General features: G+C 35.0%; 1 long non-coding RNA gene across 1 annotated transcript; it reads left to right on the top strand.

The window, feature by feature from the left end:
- Nucleotides 1-2,317: 2,317 nt before the first annotated feature.
- Nucleotides 2,318-25,225, top strand: LOC150093421 (uncharacterized). Its single transcript, XR_016550432.1, has 2 exons — nucleotides 2,318-2,398; nucleotides 16,879-25,225. It is a non-coding gene; the product is annotated as an uncharacterized LOC150093421 (long non-coding RNA).
- Nucleotides 25,226-26,025: the final 800 nt, after the last annotated feature.

Genomic DNA, 26,025 nt, shown 5'->3' with positions numbered 1-26,025 from the left:
GTGTTGCGTTTAAGTCCTTTACAACATGTTTTTTCAGTCTGCTGGCTTTTATGAGATTGTCTCTTGTAGCCTTGCTTGTCAGATGAACTATGACTGGTGCAGGTCGTGGCGAGCCTTGTTTTTTGTTCTTCCTGGGAATCCGATTTATGGTTTGAATATCATTATGCTGTTGGGGGATGTCAATTGCATGGCCTAACTTTAAAACTACATCTCTGAGATTTAATAATAATAATAATAATAATAATAATAATAATAATAATAATAATAATAATAATAATAATAATAATAGGCTAAGTGCCTGTGGCATAGGCCTGTGTAGCTCAGTGGATGTGGCGTTTGCACACCACGGTGCTTGACAGCACAAAGGAAGACTTCTTGATTTCGAATCTAGTTGGTGACTAGAAGAAATTTTTCTAACCCTTTTTTCGACAGGTTTCCGAGTTAGTCGATCTTTGGCACCGGCAAGTGGGTTTTTACTCCAGGAAACTCGGGTTTTTCGTCCCGTAAACTGAAGAAAATCGATCGTATAACCCACATTATTTCAGACATTAAATACGAGTGTTAGGGTTAGCGACCACGAGATGGCAGCATTTGTTGAACCGCCTCTCTTCACTGCATGCCGCTTAATTAGTGATAGCCTTGGGCTGGCTATCTCTGATTGGGTACCAGTGGAGATTAAACAGCCCACTCAGTCTCCAAAAGTTAGATAGGGCTAAAAACGGTCTCGCCTACTCCCTATATATGGGAATAAAAAGGCATTAGCTGATTTTTTTAAGTGCCTGTGGAGCTCAGTGGAAGTGGTGATTGCATCGTCTGCACTAGGCTGCACGAAGATGACTTTTAGTTCGACTCTAGTCGCCGACTGGAGGAACTTTATCTAAGCCTTTCTTCGACCGGTTACCGAGTTAGTTAATTCCCGAGTCATGGGCAAGGGCTTTTTCTCCCAGAAACTCTGGTTTTTCATCCCATAAACTTAAGAAAATCGATCCTAGAACCCACATTATTGCAGACAATAATATATCCTGTTAGGGTTACATACCAGCAGATGGTAGCACTTGTTTGCCAATCTCTTCATCAGTGGTTGCCTATAATTAGTGATAGAGATGGGACAGCTATCTCTGATTGGCTACCGGTGCAGATTGAACTGCCCACTCAGTCGCCAAAAGCTAGCTAGGGTTTAAAGGCTTCGTCTACTCGCTATAAGGGAATAAAAGGCGTTAGCTAGCTATTAATAGGATATTCGCTGATGAAAGTTTTTGTCATATGGAAGGTAAGGGGAGGACAAGGAGGCTTCTGCCAATATTGAGCTTGTGTGCAGTTAAAGAAAGCTTGAGAGCGAGATTTTCCCGTCACAGGGTAGTGTGTGAGTGGAGCAGTTTGCGTATTAAAAGTGATGTGTGCATTTAGTGTGAATGAGTTTAAGAGAAGTTATGGCTGCTGAAATTGGTGTATGGTCTTTCACAAAGAGTCTCTGATACTACTACTACTAATAATAATAATAACAGTCCGAAAACTTGCTCTGGGGACATAAACATTTGACGCTACTTAAGGTGTTTATAGTTCAGATTTTGCTTTATCTTAGTCTTTTAAAATATTTATATCATTTATTTGTTTCTTTAATTTTGGCAAAGGAAAGTTTTTGTTCTCTTCTGTAGATGTGCATGGAAAAAAATCACTATATATATATATATATATATATATATATATATATATATATATATATATATATATATATATATATATATATATATATATATATATATATATATATATATATGTATTTTTTTTTCATTACCCATATCATTTAATTACTAAACATACTTACGAAGTATGGGGCCTTTGGTGATTACAGATCCTGTACAGATCCTTTGTGTGATTAGGATTCCATGCTGCCATTTTTGGCATTCCAATTAAAAGACGTTCCCAACGCCAGCCGTATTAAAAGTGTTCTCGCAACGCCAGATTTGCTGGCAAAGAACGCCTAAAACGGGATGTGAGGACAAGCAAGCATTTATAAAAATAATAAAGGGAGATGAAACAAGCTTTCTGCTGGCGTTGTTAGTCGAGTATGCACGAGTATTTCTTGAAGAATTATACATGTTTTGGGATTCCGGAGTATCTCTCTCTTTTCTTTCTTTCTTTCTTAAAAAAAAAAAAAAACTGCTCTCCGGTTACCCGGTCACTTTCTCTATCTGACTTTAATAGACGAAAATGGTTGTCGTAATTCCGTGATATTTAGCGACACTAGATGGCAGAGTTGAAAGAGCGTATTGACCACTAGGTTGTAGTTTGCTCTGAGTGTATATAAGAATAGAAATTAGGGTTTAGTTGTGATCTCGCTTGACGACATTAGTTATTATGTAATTCTTGTTTAGTAGTTGGCGTTTTATTTCTTACGGTAAGTAAATGTGGTTGTACTGGTTTATTATCGTCATCAAATTTCTGAGGTGTTCTCTCAAGGGCCTTTGTTATGATTATATTATTACGGAGCATGTTCATGAAGTTTTACGTCAGATACTTGTTTTATTTATGTTGACTACAATAAAGTATTTGACGTTAGCAAGTAAAATAAAATTACGTAAAGGTAAAGTTGGCATAATTATTATCGTATATTCGTCAACAACACCGCTCAGCATGATAATGGATCTGAATTGTTTTGGTTGTCACTGTACTGTAGTCTTCAGAAACACACTGAACTGGACAAGATCATATAAATTTAAGACATTCAATGTTAAATTATTCTGGCAGGAATGATTATGATTTGGCACAGAGAGGAGTAGCTGTTGGTCCATAAATCACTCGCATAGTGTTGAAGTTAAGCCTATTTCATCCAAAATCATAACCATTAGACTACAAGCAAAAGAAAGAAAAACTTATTGAAATAATACAAACATATGCTCCTGACACATCTAGTAGATCATGTCGAATTCTATCAACAACAAGAAGAGAAAATTAACAGAGCATACAAAAAGGACCTGCTAATAATTATGGGTCACTTTAATGCCAATGTTGGACAATATTCGAATGACATGCATAATGTAGTGGGTAAATTTGGAACAGATACAAGAAATGAAAGGCGAGTACCTCCTTGATTTCTGTAGAGAAAAATCTGCAGATACATTTTGCCATAGACCTATCCCACAAATACATCTGGATTTCACCATACTGGATACTAAAAACTGCATAGTTGCTTCCTGATTTGCAACACAGCAACATTCTTGAATGTTAAAACCCTTTGTAGTGCTGAAATGAATACAGTTTATGGCCTTTTATCTGCCATCATCAAATTAAAAATTTTGCAAAAAAAAAAAAAAAAAAAAAGAGCACTTCAAACTTAGTTTTTTGGTTCTGTCCACTGCTGGATGAAAGTCTCTTCCATCGCACTCCTATAACTTGTTCCAATTCATTCCTCCATCTTCTGTCTTCCTCTTCTTGCTCCATCATTGGCCACTCTATATCTGTGACACCTGTTTGAGATCTTATGTAAGTATTTGTCTTGTTATCTCTTAATGTTATTTTTAGCATACTTCTCTACACTTGATGTTGTGTTGTTTTCCCTTTTTTGTTTAGGACTTCTATTAAAGTCCATGTTTCTTCTCTATATGTTAGGAAAGGCAGTTTGCACTGGCTGTAAGCTATCCTTCTTAGACTCATAGGGATGTCATTTTCCCATAAGCCATCCATCAAAGGTCAATTCTTCATTCACTCTCCTTTCTTTGGCAGTCCTCAAAAGATATCGGCTGATATGAGGTAACTTGTTCTATTTCATGGTTTTCAACTTTGAGTTGAGAGTTCTTTGATTTATGTATTTATTCATCGTTATTTTTGTTTTTTCTCTATTTTTAGTCCAATTACTCTGGAGGCTTCATTTAGCTAATTTAGCGTTTCTTCCAGATTTTCATGATTATCTGCTATTAGGACACCATCTGAAATTTCAGATGATGCAGCCTTTCTCCATTTATGTTTATTCCTTTTGTTTCTCAATCAAGGTTTCCAAAGAAGATTTCCTCTAATGCAGCTGTAAATAATTTGGGAGATATGGGATTGCCTTGCCAGATGCCTTTTTTTTGTATTGGAAACTTTCACTGTTTTCATATAATTTAATTACAGAAGTTGCATTATTGTAAGTATATTTTAGTGTTTCAATATATGGTTTCTCAGTTCCTTGAGTTTCGAGAGCTTTTAATATTGCAGATGTTTTAACTGAATCAAATGCTTTTTTTCGTAATCTATGTAGGCCAGACATAAGGGTTTGTTGTATTCATTTGATTTTTCAATAAGTTGTCTTAATGTGTTATTATTGTCCAAAGTATTGTAATTTTTCCTAAATCCAGCTTTTTCACAGGATTGCATTCTATCAAGTTTAGATTTTATTCTATTTATAATTTTTGTGAAGACTTTATATATGGCGGGGAATAGGCTTATAGGTCTGTAATTTTTAATTTCTTCCTTATTCATCATGCATATCAAGGATTTAGGCCTAGCATGGCCTGTTCCAGCCTTAGAAATCATCGTTTAAGGGGACGTCCTGGTTTTCTTTTTCCTAATGGCTTGTACTTTAAGGCTTGTTTTGGTAATCTTTCTGTTTTCATTCTTTGAACGTGTTCCATCCATTTATGTTTATATTTTTTAATTTTTTATATTACTGGTTCTTGGTTTAATTCTTTCATAATTTCTTTGTTTCTTTTGTGATCAGATAAGGTATACTTTGCAGTTTTTCTCAAACTTCATTTCTGCTGTTATTAACCTCCTGTTTTGTCTTTGTTTTATTGTCCAGATTTTGCTTCCATACATTAAGACTGGTAGGGCTAATGTATTGTATACTTTTAGTCTGGTTTTGTTTTTGAACTAGGTTTGGTTTAAATATAGAGTTAATTACACCTATTATTTTTTAAATATTTTGCAATTTTTACATTTTTCATTTTCATATATGATCGTACATCCTAGGTAGTTAAATGAATTCACCTATTCTAGATCTTGTTATCTATTACTATTTTAGTTCTTGCTGGATCTTGTCCTTTAAAGGCCATAGTTTTTGATTTTTCTCTTGATATTATCATACCATAATCTTTTGGATATATCATTTAGATCTAAAATAGCTTTCTGTAAGTTATCTTCAGAATTTGTAATTATTATTTGGTCATCGGCAAAGAGGAGAGTGTTTAAGTTCACTATAGGAGAAAGTTTAATTCCTTGATGTAAATTTTTATTCCATTCTATTATTATTTCATTTAAGTAGATATTAAAAAGATTTCTTCCTTATTGCCTTTTTAAAAATTAATATTAGAAGTGAATTGTTCCAATTTTTTGGAATTTTTTCTGTTTTAGGCATTTATTAAAGAGTTTGTTCAACTGTTTGACTGGACTTCCTCCCAGTTTTAAGAAGTCTGCCATAATTCCATCTTCTCCTGGGTCCTTTCCATTCTTCATTTCCTGCAATGCCATTTCTGCTTTACCTTGTAAGATCTCAGGGGTATTGTATTCTTCCTCACTCAAGTTATCCATAGTTGATTCTTGGATGTCTCATTCCTTGTCTTCATAAAGTTCAGTATAAAATTTTTGAATTCTTTTGATTATTGCTTTGTTTTTTATAAGTTCACCATTTTTTCCCTTTCTTACAGCAGCTATTTCCTTTTTTTGTTTCAACTGATAATGTTCATAGGATTTTTGTAATGCTATTTTTTTATGATTTCTTTAATTTTTCTAGCATTAGACAATCTAATTTCATTTTTCATTGTTTTGTGTAGTTTTACAAATTTTATTGGTTCAATTCAAATCTTTTTCTTCATCAGATCTAAAGTTTCCTGTTTTAGTTATTCCTTTCTTTGGCACCTTTTTATACCTCCTATTTCTAGTGCACATCTCAAGAGATTTTTGTTATGGTTCATTAGCATCATTGATGGTAGTGGCTGTGTTAACTTTGGTTTATTTTTGAGTGATTCTCTATAAAGGCTTTTATTGTGATAGAGGTTTTGTAGATTCACTGAATTGAACTTTCTTTTAAGCTTATTCTGTTCTCATTTTTTGTTGATCCTTTCTTTTGCTCTAATTAATCTGTGGTCACTTCCTGTATTGAATCTATTGAGTACTTGGGTATTATTTATTGTCTTTTGTTGGAGAGGATAAGGTCTATTTCATTATAGGTTTGTCCATTTGAACTTCCCCATGTCCATTTTTGGTTTATTTTCTTGATAAAGCCGTTTTATAATAAACAGGACATTGTCCTTGAGTTTTATTTATTAGGAATCCTACATCTCCAGTTGAGTTTCTTTCACGTTCACTGTGGTAGAATAGAAGTCCATCTTTTAATTGCATGAGTTTCTTCTTTCCTTATCTCTGATAGGTCCACAATGTCCCATTTTATATGGTCCAATTCCTTCATCAGTTCTTCCAATCTACCTTCATCCCAGAGAGAGATCTGCAGTTATCTTCCTATTGATATCTTTCTGTCATTGTTCATTGTAGATGGTCTCGAGATGAGTAAAGATGGTGGAGAATATAGCACATTTTTCGACCTGGACCCTCTGCCTAAGTCCAGAACACATCCCTTTTTATGCTGGGGGGATGGATGAGCCAGTATGGGATTTACCAGGCAAGTATTTGGCCTTCAAACTGAGTGGAAAAAATTTCACTTCAATGCTACTTTAACGGCATATCAAAATGAGATCAGTTGATGTATAAAGGAAAAACAAAGCAAGTAAGAAGTTAATGTTGAAAATGAATGGAACTTTTTGAAGAATATTGTAACCAGCCCAGCTGACAAATTCTTAGGAAAAACATTAAAACAGAATTGCTAGATAACACCTGAGATGAGATTTATGGTAGCAGAAAAGACATGCTAAAGGCCATCTGAATGGACTATAGAATGACAAAACAGAATATATTACAGAAGCCTACAAAACCAGCTAGACTGGATTTGCTTAAATGCAAAAATATATAGGCTTTGTATATTTGTTTGCTTTATCATTCAGCCAATGTCATGACTCCAAATTTCTGTACAGTTAGATTACCAAAGATTAACATTCCTCGTGACAAATTCTCATAATAAAGTAACCTGAAATATTAGTGAAATGTAGCACATCTGGTACAATACTTCTCTAATATTTTTAATGAAGAGAACTTTCACCCACATACCAACAAGTGAGAAAGATATAGCATCCATAATCCTAAAGGAAGTAATCCTGTCACTTGATCAAATGAAATCAGAAGCACATAGAATTGAGTTCTATCTAATCTGATTTAATTAAACAACTTAACCAAGCTTTTCAGTAATATTTGTTTCACTTGGACTGGGAAATTGGCAAAATCTTGCTTATACAAAACAGTGTTGTAATTAGAGACCAATTACTGTTTGCTACTCATACAAAACATTTCGTGAAATTAGGAAAAACGGGTCAATAATTGGCCTTATTGTTACTATTCACTGGCTGAAATCACAATGGGACCTTTTATTTCTGTTTTGTGGAATTTAAACAAGCATTTGATTCTGTTAAACTTTTTCCAGATATTAACAAAGAACATACTCCGAACTGCTAAGATTTGTTTCAAACTTATCAGAATACAGATGCAGTAGTTCAATATCAATTAAAAAACTTAATCAAATGAGGAGGTATGCAAGGACATCTACTCCCATGCCTTAACATTTTTATCCAGAAATTCATGAAAACATTGTCTTTGACAAGAGTAAATCAGCGGAGACCAATCGCACATCATATATGCAGATGTAGTAATTATAACAGTCAACAAATCAAATCTCCAATACTAGCTTGCAGAATTTCAAGAAACCTGTAGAAATTGAGATTATAAACTCATATTTATTTTGAAATTTTGTTACTGAAAATAAGGGGGTAAACATCCTTTGTTTTATAGCCAGTAAGACCTCAAAAAAGGTTGAAACCAGTCTGGGTAGTGATAGTGACCTCTCCTCATAATGTAATGACAGTATTACATCTCCTAGGAGCTGTTTTACATGATGAGAAAATATCAAGAATAGTGAGGGAGCTTGCTCCACCTTTACTTCGAATTGCCTTCGCTGATACTTATAGATCATAGTTATCGATCTTTAGTTTCGCTTACTGGCTATAAAACAACAAAGGATGTTTATCCCCTTATTTTCTGTATTAAGGTGCCAGAAAACTGGCCATTTGGCTTTTTATCTTAACTAAATTTTGTTACTACTAAAAGATCTGTTTCAAAATGTCAGTACACTCAGTCCTTATTACAAGGTTTCATTCTGATTACACAAAGGATCTGTTAGTTGGAAATCAAATTGAAATCATTATATAAAACATATGTTAAAAATTAACATGCCAGAAGGCTAAAATGTAGGTCTATTTTGTTATATTAACTAATTTACTCTATAGCACAGTAATGCAATGGTAATTTTAAGATAAATTGTACATTTACTTTAACAGTTTTTTACATATGAGTAAATCAGCTGGAAACATGCCAGAGTAATTCTTCATAGCTGCTGCTTTATCAATTGGACAATCCATCAGTGCATGCAGGAGAGGTTAGGTTTCAACATATTCAAATTCATCAACTGCAACAAAGCACATTCTGAGGATGGTTTACAAGATGCATAATTTGTGGAAGGTCTAGGCTCATCTGCTTTGCTAAATCCCCATGTTGGTATCTATTTCCTCATAACTGAACTGCCTTATTAAAAGGCAAATGCCTCTGCCACTTTTCATTGCAGAGTGGTTAGCATACCCACTCTTCAGCCAAAAGGCTGCAGGTTCAAATCCTGCCATGGGCATGGATGTTTGTGATTGTCTGTGAAAATACTAGTAATGGTGGTGGGCAGTAGATGGTGATTGTGTAGTTGCAGTTTTGTAGTTGGTGGAGACAGTGTCTGCCCCAGATGAGTCTTTGGATTCCCTGGAGGTGTCATGTAAATATTATTTTTTCTCTTCTATAACTTTCTGCTTCTAGCTTTATAAGGTGTTTTTTTGAGACATGCTCTCCTTGCATAGTTTCTAACAAATGTTCTACATCTTCATTATCAACCTCCAGTTCTCTAGCTAGCAGCATTTATGTGCAGTGTCTCTTACAGCTTTGTTAAATTCTTCAAATGTATGAATACATTTTCAGCAGCTTCTTCCAGACTCAATTCATATGTTCTGCTGTTGCCTTGCTCCATACTCAATCAAAATTCTTTGTATAATACAAGATATACTCCTAAATATTTTTTTTTTTTTTTTTTTCCCATCCTCAAATCAGCAATAGACTGAGCAAAAATATTTAAGTAACTTGCTTTAAAGGCAGCAATAACACCCTGGTTTATGGGTTGCTGGATTAAGTTTATATTCAGTGAACAGGATGGCTGCAAGTTGAGGACTGATTGTATTTATAATAAACTTAATATCTACTAGATTTTTGCTATATTTCGTTCATATTGTTTTTTCATTTGAATGAATTTTCATTGCTATTTCTCAACATTTTGCTTACACTTAAATCCAATTCATTTTCAAATTGGGGCAAAATTTATTTTCTAAGGTTGTAACAGATCTTTTTGAATTGTTATGAGTATAGTTGGAAAGTTTAATTGACATGCAGGAAGGTGCATGATAGAAAGTTGCTTACTAAAGGGAATTTGTAAAACTGATGTAAACATGCAAAAGAAATTTTTGAATACATAAGTAGATAAAGAAAACTTCCCCTCTAAGTTAAGAGTAGTTAGTAAGGATATGAGGACTACATATTTTGCTTGAATAGAGGTAAATTGCTAGTATTGATTGCACGAAGTGGTTGAGTGCTCATTGTGAATAAGTGTTCTGATTCCTTGGAGATGCCCATGTAGTAATTTCATGTTTTTTTTTTCACCTGACTAGGCCTATCTGACTATTGTATGCAAGACTGAAAGTATGGTGTTGACTACAGGTTGCAAAAAAGATGAGTTGCAACAGGATTGCAAAGAGTTTAAGCACTGGTTTTTTTGAAAGCTGAATATTCTGGCATTTCAGTTCAGACACTCCCTTGATATAGGAGTGCTGACTCATTGAATTCTTTAGATCTTATAAAAGGCAAAAGTCTTTAGAGTTAAGATTGGAACTCTTTGCAGACCAAGTTTCACAACAGTTTTCATCAAACTTGCATTAGTACCTGCAGTATGACCTTTTATGTGAATTTTCTTTACTATGGTGGATGGAGTGGGTGGATTAAGTCATTTAGTTTCTTACTTCAGACCAGACATATTTTCAGTATAGTGAACTTGAATGGCACTCAGAAGATTGTAAACCATCTAGATTTTTGCACATTTATGCCACAGCCTGTTGATTGAATATCAAAGATGCTGTGTACTTAACCAACCAGCTGGCATGATACAGTGCATTATGTCGACAAGTCTGTTTGTTTTGTAAAACTTCTTATCCAGTACACTGCATTATTCAGAAGTGTTGCATATCTATTGGCATTTATCCTTTGTGTTGGTCAGGAGAAACTCTAGACCATAATACCTTGTCCACCATTCGTCACAGTTGGACAATGCATTAGGGCATAATCATTTCCCAGGCACTTGCCCATCTAATTGGAAAAGGGTTTCAGCATGATTTTGTTTTGTATTGCAGACTTTCAATGCTTTATATGTAATCTAGGTTCTTTGCACCATTGTGGTGTAATTATATAGTTGATTCCTTGTGTGTGTACAGTGTTTCATTTTGAAAGTTTCCAAAAAAACATGGCAGTATTTTAAATGCAAATATTCACTGGAAAAATTAAGATGCAACAGTAACAAATATTGTGACAGTGTCAAGTTCTTATGGGGATAGATTCATGCATAGCTGAATAGATATATTTGTGATGACCCTTGCCATGAGGACTTAACATTTTCAGAATTACTGCTTGGTATCTCTTGATTAATTCTTCTTGGTATGAGAACCAATGCAGAGAGTTAGGGAAACTAGATTATCAAGGGAGGAATAGGAAAAATGTATATGAAAGTTGAGCAGTATACAAATGTAATAAAGACATGAATGCCTTTGAACACAGTTATGTATGTGGCAAAGGAGTGGAAAAATATGCTTTGGGTTTGGACCTTTTAAGTATGTCTGGGGAGGGAAAAGTGAAAATTCTAGAACAAGACCAAATGGATTGCATATCTAATTATAACAATAGGCTAGGTCATAATTTATGTCTATACACAAATGCCAGGAGCCTTATAAACAAAGGGGTTGAGTTTGTTACTTTATTGAATACGATGTGGCCTAAGATTATTGGCATTAGTGAAACCTGACTATCAGAATCAGATATGGTAAGTGGGATCAAGTGTAACAGATATACTATTTTTAGGAATGATAGAAGAGATAGGAGAGGAGGAGGAGTGCTACTAACGATATCAAATGACTTGAGTCCAGTTAGGGTAGAAATACAAGAAAACAATGATGGTAACAATATCTCATGTAGCAATGAGTTTGAGTCTATCTGGTGAAGTGGAAGTTGATAGAATGAAATATGGTGGAGTGTTGCTACAGACCTGGCAGCTCAGTTGTAGGGGACGAAGAAATGCATCATCAATTTAGCCTTATGGGTACCAAGCAAATGATCATTATGGGCAACTTTGATTGGGTAGAAGAGAAATCTCATGATAAAGAACAGGAATTTATTGAATTGTTGAGAGGCAACTTTCTCAAGCAGCATGTGAAAGAAGAAACTCAAGGTCAAAGAGTGTTGGATTTGCTCATAGCGTCAGAAGGGATCTCTGTCAAGAATATGGCTATTTTACCACCAAGTGGTGACAGTGATCATGCAGTTCTTTCTTGGGAAGTATCTACTTGTATTGAAGTTCTGATTAAAACAGGTTACATGCTGAACTACAAAACAGGAAATTATGATCAACTTAGAAGAATACTATCTTTGGTCCCATGATATCAGTTACTGAATGGGGAAAAATGTTAGCAATGCATGGGAATCTTTGAAAAAGTGCTTGAATGAGGCAGTATCTCAATGTATCCCTAGTGTTCAAAGAATAAATAGGTTGGAAGTGAAATGGATGTGCAGCTTTATTAAGCAAGAGATCCACAAGATGATGATGTGGAAAGAATATTATAAGAATGAGAGGAGTTATGAAATATATAAAGCTCAGGCCAGAAAAGTAAAGAGTATTGTGAGAAAAGCTAAAACTGAGTATGAAAAGAAATTGACCATGCAAGCTAAAATCAAAGAATTTTATCATTTTGCTGCAAGCAAAAGAAAGAATGAATGTGGAAGAATAACTTTATTGAATGCAGATGGTACACGAGTGTCGGAAGCTAAGGAGATTGTTCAGTTAACAAGTGCTCACTTTGCCAAGATATATCAGCCAGGTGTATGTAACATGGTGCATAGTGCTACTACTGCATTGGATGAAGAGTTAGAGGTTCATGAAAATGAGGTTGAAGAGCTCTTGCATAACCTGGATAAGATTTTGCCAATAGGGATAGATGGAATATCAGCATGTTTGCTAAAGGAATGTTCAACTGAATTGGCTAGCCCTTTCACACATTTGTATAACTTTGAGTCTTAGCTTGGGAACGATACCACAGAAATGGAAGGAATATATGATAGTTCCTTTGCACAAAGGTGGTGAAAAAACTGATGTCTAATTATTACCGACCTATTAGTATCTGGTGTGGTAGTGAAGATTTTAGAGGAGTTGGTAAGAACTTGCATAGAGAAGTGGGTAAACAAGTATTCTCTACTCTGCAGGGAACAGCAGGGTTTACTAAAAGGTCATGTTTTAGCAATTTGCTCATATTTTATAACAGTGTTACAGCCAAGTTGGATAAAGGGAATGAATACACTGATGTTGGATTTTTCTAAGTGATTTGATAGGATACCACATGACAGGCTGTTGTGTAAACTGGAGAATATGGGATGAATATAATCTATTGATTTGGATTAGGGGATGGTTGACACAGATATCAAAAAGTGGTATACAGTGGATGTGAATCTGCTAGATTTAAGGTAACCAGTGGTGTACCTAGGGGTTCAGTCCTTGGGCCATTATTGCTTAATCTATACATTAATGACATCAAGCAGGGTCATCAGCAAACAATTGCACATCAGATGTGCAATTGTTTGCTCATGATGTGAAGATAGGCAGGGCAATCAGGGATGCTACTGATATTCAGCAATTACAAAATGATTTGAATAGACTGGAAATCTGGGCAAATGAAAATGACTGTCAGTTTAATGTTTGTAAGTGTAAAGTTATGAACTTTGGCATGATTAGGGTTCCAGCACATTATATTAGCAGGTTTATGCTATAAGAAACTGAAGAGGCAAGGGATCTTGGTGTATTGGTGGATAAGAATTTAAAGTTCAAAGGTCACATAGCAAAAGTTGCAAATACAACTTGGAGGATAATTGCAATGTTGAAGCGAACCTTGACATGTAAGGATAAGTCATTTTGCTCTTTATAAGACCACCTGGATTACTGTGCAGATTTGGTCTTCCAGGTTCTATGGAGATAAAGAAGAGTCCAGATTATATCTGGATTATGGGATTTAGATTATGATGACAGATTGCAAGTATGTGGATTGCAGACTCTGGTTTAACAGGAGAAAGAGGGGTGATATGATAGAGGTCTATAAACTTTTGAATGGGTGTTACATCATTTCAAATGATGAAATTTTTTGTTATATGGAAGGCAGAGAAAACACAGGGGCATTCATGGAAGTTAAGGTGGTTCTCAGTGAAAGGGGTAAAAGCTAGGTTTTTCTCCCATAGAGCAGAGAGAGTCGAATAATTTGCCCTAGGAGTAGTGAGTGCATCTAGTGTAAATGAATTTAAGGGAAGGTATGATAGCTGGGCTAGGCAATTTACAGCTTCCCTGGATGAGTCCTTGACTCCCTGGAGGTCTCAGATAATAATTCATGTAATATTTACTTTGATATATGAACCACTTCATTCTTTATATAGCTTGCATCCAATTTACATTTCACCATGTAAACATGGTGAAATATAAGATTGGACATTTTTTGTCAGAAAATGTCCCTCTTCTAACTAGCTTGTCTGTAAAATGGGTAGCCTATGTACTTAATTTAAATTTCAACATTTTCAATTTCTTTAAGTTGTTAGCAACTTTATTTAAAAGTTACTGTAGTCAATGACTTATTGCTAGCATTGAAATAAGTCAGTGACTTATTGCAATGAAATTTTAGCTACTGTAAAATTTAATATTTTTAGCCTTCTACTTTTATTGAGTGGAGGTCTTTATCGAGTTTAATGTTAAATTCAGTTAATAGAACCCGAGCACTGTCATCCAATATATTGTTTAATTGATAGACTAAACTTGGAATTTACACACTACAATGGAAGTGTTTTGCATTGCTGCAGGTCAGACATTTTTTAGCCTGATTAAGCTAAACTGGGGAGGAAATGGAGTGTACAGTTGGTTATCTCTAGATCACATTCAGCTAATTTATACCAGATTGGGAATATGTTGCTTTTTACATTGTTTAAAATCCTATAATTTCTGTACATTTGGAACAAAATGAAGGGATTATAAATGAGAGTCAAATGCACAGTGCAGTGCTTTAAGTTTCATTTCATCAGTTTTAGACCAATTATTCTTTGACTGTTCTATCTATAATCTAAAAAACGTGCTTCATAAAGAAGCATCTCATGATTTAAAGAAAAGAATCGGCCAAGTACTAAGACTGAGGTTGGCTGTGATTTAGAAACAGGAACTTGCTTGCCACTTTGTCTTTGTAGGGACATTCCTTTCATTTACCTTAATTTTCCAAATTCTCCATTCCACTGTGGTATCTAACTTTTCATGATACTGGGATGTAGATCACATTAGGCAAATCTGATTGATTTGCCCAAATTCTTGTTACTCACAAATCACCGACTCATTGCATTTTACATGATGCAGAGCTTTTGATGAATTGTCCCTATCTCATTCTAATCTACCTTGGGGATGAGGCATATGCATAATTTTATAAATAAATGTTGTGACTATAGGTTAGGTAACTAAACTTCTCCTGAAAATTATTGTTATTTAAAAGAACATTATTCATACTAGACAAATTATATTGTATCCTTTACCTGAAGGATAAAATATAATTTTATCATAGCATAAGCAAACAGTTTGCATGTGAAGCATCTTTACAGCTGGTTTACATCCATTGCCTCAATATCTCATAATACTTCCTTCAAGACATGTAGATTACTGTACATTATGGGGAAAGGTCACTAGACCAGTTTTAACCTCTTGTGGTCTCATCAGTGGGATCTAGACCTAGGAAGATACTGAAGTTAAATCAATATAGGAATCATTTTCTATATTCAAGTAATAAAATGAGATGAGACCTTGATTTCATTAAAGATCCCAAACTAGTCTGAATAGTGACCTTACATAATGCATGGCAGTATATATGCTGAAAGGACATGCATACTCTCCCATTTTAAGAATGGTAGATTAAAATGGGATAGTTACAGTTCATCCAAAAAACTCTGCATTATGGTATAAAAAAATTGATTCACGAGCAACAGGAATTTAGGCAAATCAACCAGATTTGCCTAATATGATATGTCATGAACAGAAGTCAGTGGAATGGAAGATTTAGAAACTTGAGCTAGGAGAAAATAGGATGAAGTGAATCTGTAAGAGGGATCATCTATAAGTTCAAATTAGTCTTCTGTGGACAAAGAATTTTTAGCAAAGTGTTAGGTGCACCACCCCAAACATGTGCACAGTATTCTAAGGGTAGGTGATTTTGGATTTGTAAAAAGTTAATAGCTGGTTGGATGTAATTTAGAAAATTATCCTTGGTGTTTGCACTTCATGGTTTGTCAAATGAGTAGAATGAATGGAGAGTACTATGGTCTGCAAAGCTATAAATAAGATTAGTGGTAATTGGGAGTAGGTCATTTGTGTTACCGAGAAAGTAGGTGATAAGAAGAGCTGAGGTACTCCTGCATTAGTAGTGAAGATCGAAGAGAGGAAGCTACCTGCTATGACACCTAATGACTGAACAGATAGGAAGCTAGCAGGCCACTTGCAGAGGGTGGTAGGTAGACCAAAGCATCGCAATTTATTTAGCAAGCCTTGATGCCAGATATGGTCAGAACTCTGACCACCTCAAAGAAGTGACCTAGCTTCTCTAGGTCACTTACTATGTGTCCTATAGTACAGAAATTCTGGTGTTGGGATGTGATGTATAGATTAGCATATGCAAATTTTCTAGACATTGTCCTTGGAAGGTCAGAAATCTACAAAATGAACAGAAAATAGGCAGAATTGACCCTTGTAAAGGAGTCCATTGTGTTCTTGGCTTATTCATATAACTACCTGTATTCTATTCCCCCCCCCCCCCCCAACTCTAGAATGACTTGGCCATCCAGACTATCTTTAGGATCTCCTGGATTAATGCATATGCAAACACCAAGTTACAATGATGGAAACTAGGAATCATTCTGCCAACCAGAAGTTTCCTAAGACTTGGTCTCTTGGACAACTGCTGTCTACCAGCTGAATTACCAGTGAATTTTTGAAACAAATTGTCCTCTGGTATAGTCTGTCATAGCTATTTGAATCATTAGATCTATTCTATGTGCTTATACTTGTAACTGGTATAAATATTGAAAAATGCAAATATATCTTTTTGAGCAGTTTTAAATATAATCATTTACCTGCTCATTTTTCCATCGCATCCAATTCTGATATAGTAGTCATAACTGCTGATGTGCCAAATCAATTGTATTGCATATGCAGTTTTTGCCTAAAGCTAGCTCACCTGAAGTTCATATAGAGACGGCAGGTAAGTTTTAAAAAATTGGATAAATTTTTAAAAAAATTAGTCATTTTTAACTGAATTTTCTGATTAGTTTTTCATAATTTTTTGCATTTTATGGATCTTAATCAAAATTAATTTAAACTTTTTTCTGTTTCAGTAATCAAATGGTGACTTCTGAGAAAAGCAGTCTTGCATTCATTGACACAATCAGTCCTAGATAAATTTCAAAACCACCAGTGGATAAGAAAACTAAAGCCATAACTTTGATTTGCATATGAAAGTAAAATAAGTGATTGCAAGAAAATTTGCACCTCCAGATATTGATGCTGAACATGCACATTTTTTTTCTTTATAGGGTCATGAAAATTATAGTGCTGTCTAAAAAAAATTTCAGCTTGCCAATTTAATTGCAGTGATTGAGATTTGATCATAGTAGTGCAGTTTGAAGTCATTAAAAATCCAATATCCAGAACAAGACTTCAGTAATTTTCCTAACTGAATATCATGAACAATTATCTGAAACTTTTAAAGTATTATTTCACATTACATTGGGCTAAGTAATGTAATGTTATAATCTGTAGTATTGAAACTTACTGTTTAGTCCACTGTCAGATAGCTGTTTCCTATCAAGGTGGCTGTTTTTACTCCAGGAAAGTATCATCTAGAAATAGGCAAACCAGCCTGAAGAATACTACCATTTCTCCATTCCATCTACTTCTGTTCTGGGGAGATCTTGCCAAAGAATACAACCTTCAGCTGTTCAAAAAAATGTAAATGGATTCCTCCTTTCCTCTTACCCACACATAGCACTGATTATGCTTATAGGTCTTGCATCCTTTTGTGAGTCAGATCTAAGGGAAAAAAACTATGGTGCAGTTTGACTAGCTCCCAAAACATTAAAAAATCCTACATTCTGGTGATATTTGTGTTGAAACATGTCAGCAATACTCAGAGCTGAGCAATATTAGTGGGAGTACCAATTACAGTAAAACCTCATAAAATACTAAACTGTTCTAGAGGTGTGATATCAGAATGCGATCACCTTGATATTCCTGATGAGGCATTGATCTTGTCAGGATCGGTGACAGGTATGAGGCAGTGTGACATAATGATTGTCTGAAACCCAGTACTGTGATCTTGAAACACTCAAACCTCCAGTGTTGGTGAAATCAGGATATTTCAGCTGTCTTGTTAGGCTGTATACATCCCTAATCCACTAAGATGCTTTAAATGTCAGAAATATGGGCATATCCAAATTGCTTATTTTGTGCCTAATGTGGTAGTAAGGAGCATAAATCTTTCTTGGCATAAAAACAGTATATGTATCAACTGTGAGAAACTCCATCTAGCCTACTTCCATGCATTCCAAAGGTGGAAAAATGAAGAGATGCAAGATAAACTCATATCAGGATGAAAATGCTAGCCACATCTGTCTTGAAATCTTATACTAAGAAGATGGTAAGATGTTTAACACAACACATCATTTCCACCATTTGACAAGCTCAGCATACCTGAAGTTGTTGGATGGTGGATCATAAAGTACCTCAACTGCATATGATATTTTTTAAATAATCTATCTTTAAGATATTTTAAACTAAATCAACAGAAAAAATAAACAATAGAACATGTAAACTGAATAGCCAATATCCTAAACAATTAATTAAATATAAACCAGTTGGGAAGAGAAGGCTGGATAACTTCAAGGATATTAGATTGAAAATGAGATGAACAGATCAGTATCTGTATTATGTTTATGATTACTTTTCTCTGAAATGCAATGATCACCCCAACCTATTCTCACTTCTGAAACAACTAAAATGATCCCATTGAATGAGAATACACTTAAGAAAATTATGGTATGCTTTGTAGACAAAGATTCTCTAATGCCACTCTGATAGTTTTGGTTGGTAGGTGACCTTTTCTACATTCGTCATGCTATTTTGTTCCTCTTGGTTTCTTTCTCATGTGCCTTTGTTTCTCACTTTAGATGGTAATAGGAAGGGGTTCTAAAGGCAATATTTCATCACTATTTGACCTTGAATCCTAGGTACAAGGTAAAATGTTTGCACTTCATAGGTTAGCAATTTCTTGGATGCTCTATTAGATTTTTCTGGTCTGAGAATGTATTGTCACCTGGCTTCTCATTCTTGAAAATGTCAACATGATGTCCTTTGTGGTATTAAAAACATTAAATGGCTACTAATTTAAGTGACTGCTCTGCATTTTCAGTGTGGAGCAAATTCGTTTCCCAAGTGCATCGAAGCCCATGTTCTAAAATATTCTGAGGTAGACACTCAGATTTTTCCCATGACTATTGCCATATTTTGATACTATGGAGCATTTGGCAGCTTAGTTTTCAGTGGAAATTTGTAATGGTTACTTTTGAAGGAACAAGTGCAATTATCAGAATACTCGCATCATACACCAGCGTTTTATACTTTTTTTTTTCAGTTAACATCTTGGACCACAGTGCATTGTTGAAATACACCTGCACATTTTCAGAAACTCTTGAAATGTAATATTTTTTGGTGGGACATGCTGTTCTGAATGTTTCTCTAGTGGAGCAAAATTCAGAACTAAATATTGCTTTAGTGGAGTATTTTTGATTGCAAAATGACTTCCATTGTTTCAGGAAATGTGAATGTATGCATAATCATTTTTAATAAGAAATTCATGTAGGGTTGTTTATTTGCTGCAATACTAGCATCAAAAAATTACTGGCCTTTGTCCATTGCTTTGGGTAGGACTGTGACAGATTTTTCTGTGGTCTAAGGCCTAGATTCCTGTTGAGCTATGGCAGATGGTGGCTGGCTGTGAATCATTGCTGCTTGCTATGGCCATGCTAAAAAAAAACTGAAGGATAGATATTAAAATGTAATGGAAATTTTTGCAGTAAGCTTGCTTTTTTGTAACTACATTCAGTGTTTCTAAATTAATCACTGGTTTTGTGATAGTGTAACTTCTGTCTTTTACTGCTTTGATGTTTTTTACTCCCACTGAAGTGGGAGTAAAAAACATAAAAGCCAGTCCACTGATAACAGTGGACTGGCATTGATTGTTTCATCTTCCAACTTATTGAGCTTGCAAGTGAATAAATTGTTAGGTGTTAAATTTTTGACAAATGGCATTTTCTGAGTCAACTTTATTAGTACAGACAGCAGTAATGATCAACAAAAGTTGATCATTACTGCTGTGTTTCCCAATTAGTAATCCATTCTTTGCTTTCTCTCAGAGAAAGCAAAGATCACATATTGAATTTTCTGACAAGTGAGGATTAACTGAGCATTAGGATGTGATGCTATGTTCTGATAATCAACATACTTTAAAAATTAGGCTATTTGTGTTAAATTGGAAAAGAATTAAAAATATAATTGAATGTTTTTAGAATGGTCCCCCCCCCAATATCCTATTGCATGTTTCTAAGGCATGGTCAATAAGTCCTGAGTGGCCATAGTTGGTGGAACCAGTGTAGTTACATGGTGTGTATAAACTTGGACTGTTTTTCGGGATATAAAAATGTTAAAAGGAAAAATATTGGTAAATTTATCCTACAGTTTTCTATTAATGGTGAATGATCACAAAGATGTGAAACTAAATGTTTCTGGAAAATTCTGTGAAAAGTTAAAACAAGTTTGGCAAATGGACATTCAGATGTGCTAAGCACATAATTAGCAATGGAGATGAAGCTTATCTGTAGTTCAGGCAAGAAAAGTTAGGCTTTATGAAAGAAGCTATTAAACTGCTATTTCTTTGGATTTTTTTTTCTTCTTAATGATGCCATTGTTGTCAATGGCTGTATTGGTGTTGATAGCTTTTACTCTTTCCATGAATTATTTCACAGCATTCTCAATTCAGCTACAGCAGGAGGGCAGTTTGGCATTCAGATAAGTAAAGGTTGAATAACTGAAGGTACTATTACATGGCATATTATACTAGAAATCATATGCCATTGAAGAGTTGGTTAATTGAAGGTTTGCTCATTTGAATGTCAGATCAGCGTTTTTTCAGTATGCATTAGTTTTTAATTGAACTCCTATCTAAAATGGATATTATACACATCTATTGAAGAAAATGGACTTGTAAGGTCTTATGATTCAGCAAAGGGATGTTTATTATAAAACATCTTTGCATGATTGACTATCTTCAAAATAGGGTCTAGTAGTTTGTATAGGTACAACACTAAATTAATGAAGACCTGTTTTTTGGCTTCAGCTTGTCTATCCAGGTAATAGAGGACCATTCTGAGTATGTGTATGTCCTTACCTCCATCTGCTCAGTAATATTTGCAAATAACTTCTCAAAATAAATTTGGTCATTTTATGGCCTTGGCCTGTGTCTCCAAGGAATAGGACCCATTCTTGGGATGTCCTTTCTGTTGCCATCGCTGAATGTTTCTGAAATATAGTCTTGAAATGCAACCTTTTTAGGTGTTGAGGGTCAGTAACATGCTTAAAGCAATTTTCTATTTTTTCATCAAGCAATCGCTGTTGAAAGTGCTAATTTTTTTTTTCCCCCTCTTCAGAGAAGTTTTTTGTATGTGATGAATGCAATTCATTCTAAAATATGGTTGGAATCTTGTAGTGCATTAATACATCCCATTCACTTCTAAGCGAGGTGAATGAGAAGTCTTACTCTCTCCCAGATCTTCAGGACTTGAGGAGACTGAAAAGATAGAGGGGTATCTGGATCCATTCATTTCTGATGAAAGAATAAAACTTGAGGGCATTTTCTTCTTTATTCACACATTTGTCATTTGGTGAGTAAATCTGGTACTCGTGTATTTCGCCTTATGAAATAGTCTACAGTCTGAAAAAATGTAGTGTGGCAGTCAAATTACGGTTTGAACCTGGTGCTTTAAATGATGTAATTTCTTGGTAAATATTGTAGTTTTATGAAGTGTTCACCATTTGCTGTTATAAAGGACAGTAACAGTCTTGAATGCAGTCTCCAGTCAGTGACGCACCCAGACGGGGGGGGGGGGAGCAGGGGCCCTGACAACCCCAAAGAAAAAGGAAAAAAGATACTAGAAAAATTTCCAAAAATCTTTTCCTAATTAAAATTCATTTATTTGTGTCATTTGTTTTATTTCTACACTACTTTTTGAAATAGCGGTGCACTCAAGATTTAATCTTGGGGGGAGGGGGAGGACGAGTTGAGTAGACTATTTGAGAATACACTACGCATCGCATACGACGTGTGACTGAGCATCTGCAGTGATTGCCAATACCCGAAACCCATGATCTCCCCTGGCCCGGCTCGGGCAAACGAAGTAGCGCTCGGTCAGCCCGAGCACTACTTCGTGCGCCTTGCGTTCCCAGCGGCCGTAATTCCCGAGAGCTCTAGGGTATTCCCACCGTATGTGATCGCTAATTCATAAGAAATAGAAGACATGACACAACATAAATAAAAAAAAATAATTTTAATTTGGAAAAGATTTTTGGAAAATTTTCTAGTGTTTTTTCCTTTTTTTGGGGGTTCAGACCCCCCCGGGTGTGCCACTGAAGTGGGAATGCCCAGTGGTGAGCTATAAGGGGCTCCTTTGTTACATTTTTCTGAAATTTGCGAGCCTCTTGTTTACTCGTTTTTTTGTTTTTTTTTGAAAAAAATCGCAATTTTTTGAAATATATTAAGCGACAAACTCATACGGTAACCTAACAAACATTAGTCTATTCTGCAGTGTATAGATTATGTTGAATTATTGTTTCAACTCCTCTATGACGAATGTGCCCAAGCCGCAAAATAAAATAAGCGCATGCGCTATCTTTACCCTTCTCCCTTTTGGTAGCCAGTCGTATGGTAAAACCGTTGATTATCATTTCTTCTTTCACTATGCCTTATCCCATGTTAAACGGAGTCGGCGCATCGATCTTTAACCTTCCTCTTCCAAGTTCTCCGGTCCAGGGCGTCCTTCGGACTCCATCCTTTCTCCGTGAGATCCTGTCACCTTATCCCTCCACCTGAACTTGGGCCTGCCTCTTTTCCTCCTTCCCTCCAACTCCATATACTCCACTCGTTTACCAACATACTCCTCACCCTTCCTCTCTACATGTCCGAAACACCTCAGCCTACTTTCTTGTATCTTCTTGCCAATTGGTCCCACCTTAACCGACCCACTGATGTAGTCATTCCTTATCCTGACCTTCTTTGTCACACCACTCATCCATCTCAACATCCGCATCTCCGCTACCTCTATCTTCCTCTCCTGTGCCTTTTGTTATAGGCCACTTCTCCGCGCCATGAAGAATCGTCGGCCTCACCACCATCTTATACAGCTTTCCTTTCCTCTTACAACTCACTCTCTTGTCGCACAGGACCCCGCTCATCTTTCTCTAGTTCATCCAGCCGCATGTTATTCGGTGCTGTATTTCATCATCCAGGTCACCATTCCTCTTGACGACCGACCCAAGGTACTTGAATTTCTTCCCTGAAATTAGCCTTTCGCCCTGAAGTCGTATGATCATATTCTCGTCACTCCCCGTTGACATATATTCAGTCTTCTCCCGGTTAATTTTCATGCCTCTCTCCTGATTATCTTGATTATCACTTGAAGTATAAAAACAAAAGAGAAATATAACGTACAGCGATCCTTCGATTACTGCGCCTAATGCATTCTTTAAAACAGGCGCATTAATCGAAAACGCACTAATCAAATATATTTTACATAATAACCTATGGGGAAACAGTATAATTCGTTCTTCAGATTTCTTTTTTGAATCTTATATCTTAATTTTTTTTTATAAAAGAATTGTCTCAGGGCCTAGTCAAAGGAAAACCGTTAAGCTGAAAGACAATAAAACATTCAGAATGTAAATTTTATTATTCTGCTTCTTAACAAAGAATTGAGCTAACGTAGTTTGGCGGGCATTTTGTTTCTTTTTTTCATACAACCGACGGTATGGCCCTATTGCCTCTTCTGCAAATTTTACTGCTTCTCTCTTCATTATCGAATCTTTTCCACACATCCACTTTTTTGCTCACTAATTGTTTTTAATCATGATTAAAGCTTGGGAAAATACTTTAAAATAAAAAAAGTAAGGAAAACACTCATATAACATTGCAAAGGAGGCACGAGATACGATCATCAAAGCGCTATGTAATTATAGTACGCCCACACTTTCGTACAGCTTCGCTTGTCTTGGTGCCGAGAATAGTCGATTCATGCTGAAGGGGAGAAGAAAAAAAAAATGAACCTACGAATTGGTCGCCAACACGCGAAATCACGTGCTTTATAGATCCCAACTGTTATATAAGCAAAATAGTTACCACTTTAAAAACTACAATGATCATAAAAGAAAAGTTAATTTTCCGACGTGTAAATAATAAACCACTCATCCCAAAAGTGGTTTATTATTGTAGGTTTATTTATTATAGGATTGATTACCATATTGTCGGAATGGATTCTCCTTTTTGCGACATGTGTCGAAGGGTCTCGAATCTGTGGCCGTACTATAGCAGACGACATAAATATTGGCGGTAAATTTTGGAACATAGTGTACATGGAAGTAGTGTAGTAGGCCATTAAAAATAACTTTGTAAAATGTTTTAAATCAGTAACTAAATTATTTCATTCTAGTGAGTGATTTTTTAAAATAGTTAGCCATAAAAATGCATAGATAAAAAAAAATTTAAAATCTGTAACATTTATTTTTAAGATGTATATAGGCGCACTAATCGGGGGATTACTGTATTTCAATATTGTGTTTAGATAATATTTGTTATTCATAGATTGTTTGTCATAACTTCTATCGCAAACAAAACAAATTTGTTTATAAAAAAAAAAAAATGCGGACTATTGCATGTGCGATTATAAAATATTTTATTCTTATTATATTTTGATAGTTAAATGTTTTTCTTAAGATATGTTAACACAGATGATTGTGTGCAAATATTTCATGTTTAGATCATGAAATATTTGTTTAAAAATGATAGCCTTTACAGGTTGATTGTCCCTTTATATACTTTGCTTGGCATTTGTACACAAGCTGTATTAAGTTTTTGTGTGAAATACGGCTTTTTTTTTTTGCTCGATGATGCGAGCCCTTTGTTAAAATTTCCATAGTTCACCACTGGGAATATCCTAGCTCTTGAGAAGCACGGCCGCTGTGAGCACAACACTTCCGGTAACAACATGCGTCATTGAAAGGTCATTTTCTACCTTGCGCCTTTTAAAAAGCTATTTAAGATCTACCATGACACAATCACGATTGAACGGACTGGCTTTGCTATGTATACACCGAGATTAATACAACCACGACTGAAGTAATTCAAGAGCTTCGTAAAAAGAACTGGATTTTATTCTTTAATTTTTATAATCACCTAATGAATTTTATTGAATTTGCATTAAAAATAGTTTTATCCTTTCAATTCGGCTCCCTTCAAGATTAAGTCCAGAGTGCGCCACTGTCTCCAGTTATGTAAAGTCTTATATTGCTCCGCACTCATTTGTGTGGGTTTTTAGTTCAAATGTAAAATGTATGCTTTTCAATAAAGATAATTGGTGCATATTTTTTTCATTTTATTTTGAAACATTTTGCCTGTATGTGAGTATAATGCGGGAGAATATTGTATTATTTTTTTTTTGTGCCAAATTTGTCTCAAAGTGCAAATATATTCTTTTAAATGCAGATTTTACTTTTGCATTCTAAAACTCGAAATCACCTCTTTTCACTCCAGAATTCATCGTAAACTAGTTGTGATTTTCCATTCACAACTTCTTACATTTTTGTTCTTTATACAACGGTGGAAATTTTAAATTTAATATAGTTATGTAACATTGATTTATTTCAACATGTTTTAAATGTTGAAGTTTACCACACACAACCTAAAACTTAAAATATTGAGGGTGGGATGCATGCAATTCAAAATTGTTTAGAGAAAGAAAATCACCTTAAATCTGTTAATGTATAAAATTTAATAGTAATTTTATTCTTCTGGGATACTCCATTGATCTCATCTTTATGAAGAGAAAAAAAATATATATTAGTACTTATAATAAAATCGCAATTTCTTCCTTTTTCATATAAAAAGGAATGAACAAGCAATAAATTTTTTTAGTGACGCAATATTAAATTATTTTAAGACTACAAGCACCAGTAAGTTAACTTCCTGATTTTCTGGATACAGTGATCATGAACATTCAGAACAATTTGAAGAACGACATTGGCCATGAGAACAGCACTGGTATTTACTGGTGGTGGGCAGTAGGTCCCATTATGAGTAGATGGTGGCGTTCTGTGTAGTTGGAGACAATGCATGAACAGTCTAGGTTAAAAAATAAATAAATAGATATCGAAGAAAAAAATGT

The sequence above is a fragment of the Typopeltis vanoorti genome, chromosome 24, assembly GCF_054136105.1.
Source record: "Typopeltis vanoorti isolate ZY-2024b chromosome 24, IOZ_Tvanoo_1.0, whole genome shotgun sequence".
Classification (NCBI taxonomy): Eukaryota; Metazoa; Arthropoda; class Arachnida; order Uropygi; family Thelyphonidae; genus Typopeltis; species Typopeltis vanoorti.
Note: the sequence above shows the minus strand (reverse complement) of the source record. Positions and strands in the feature narration are given on the sequence as shown.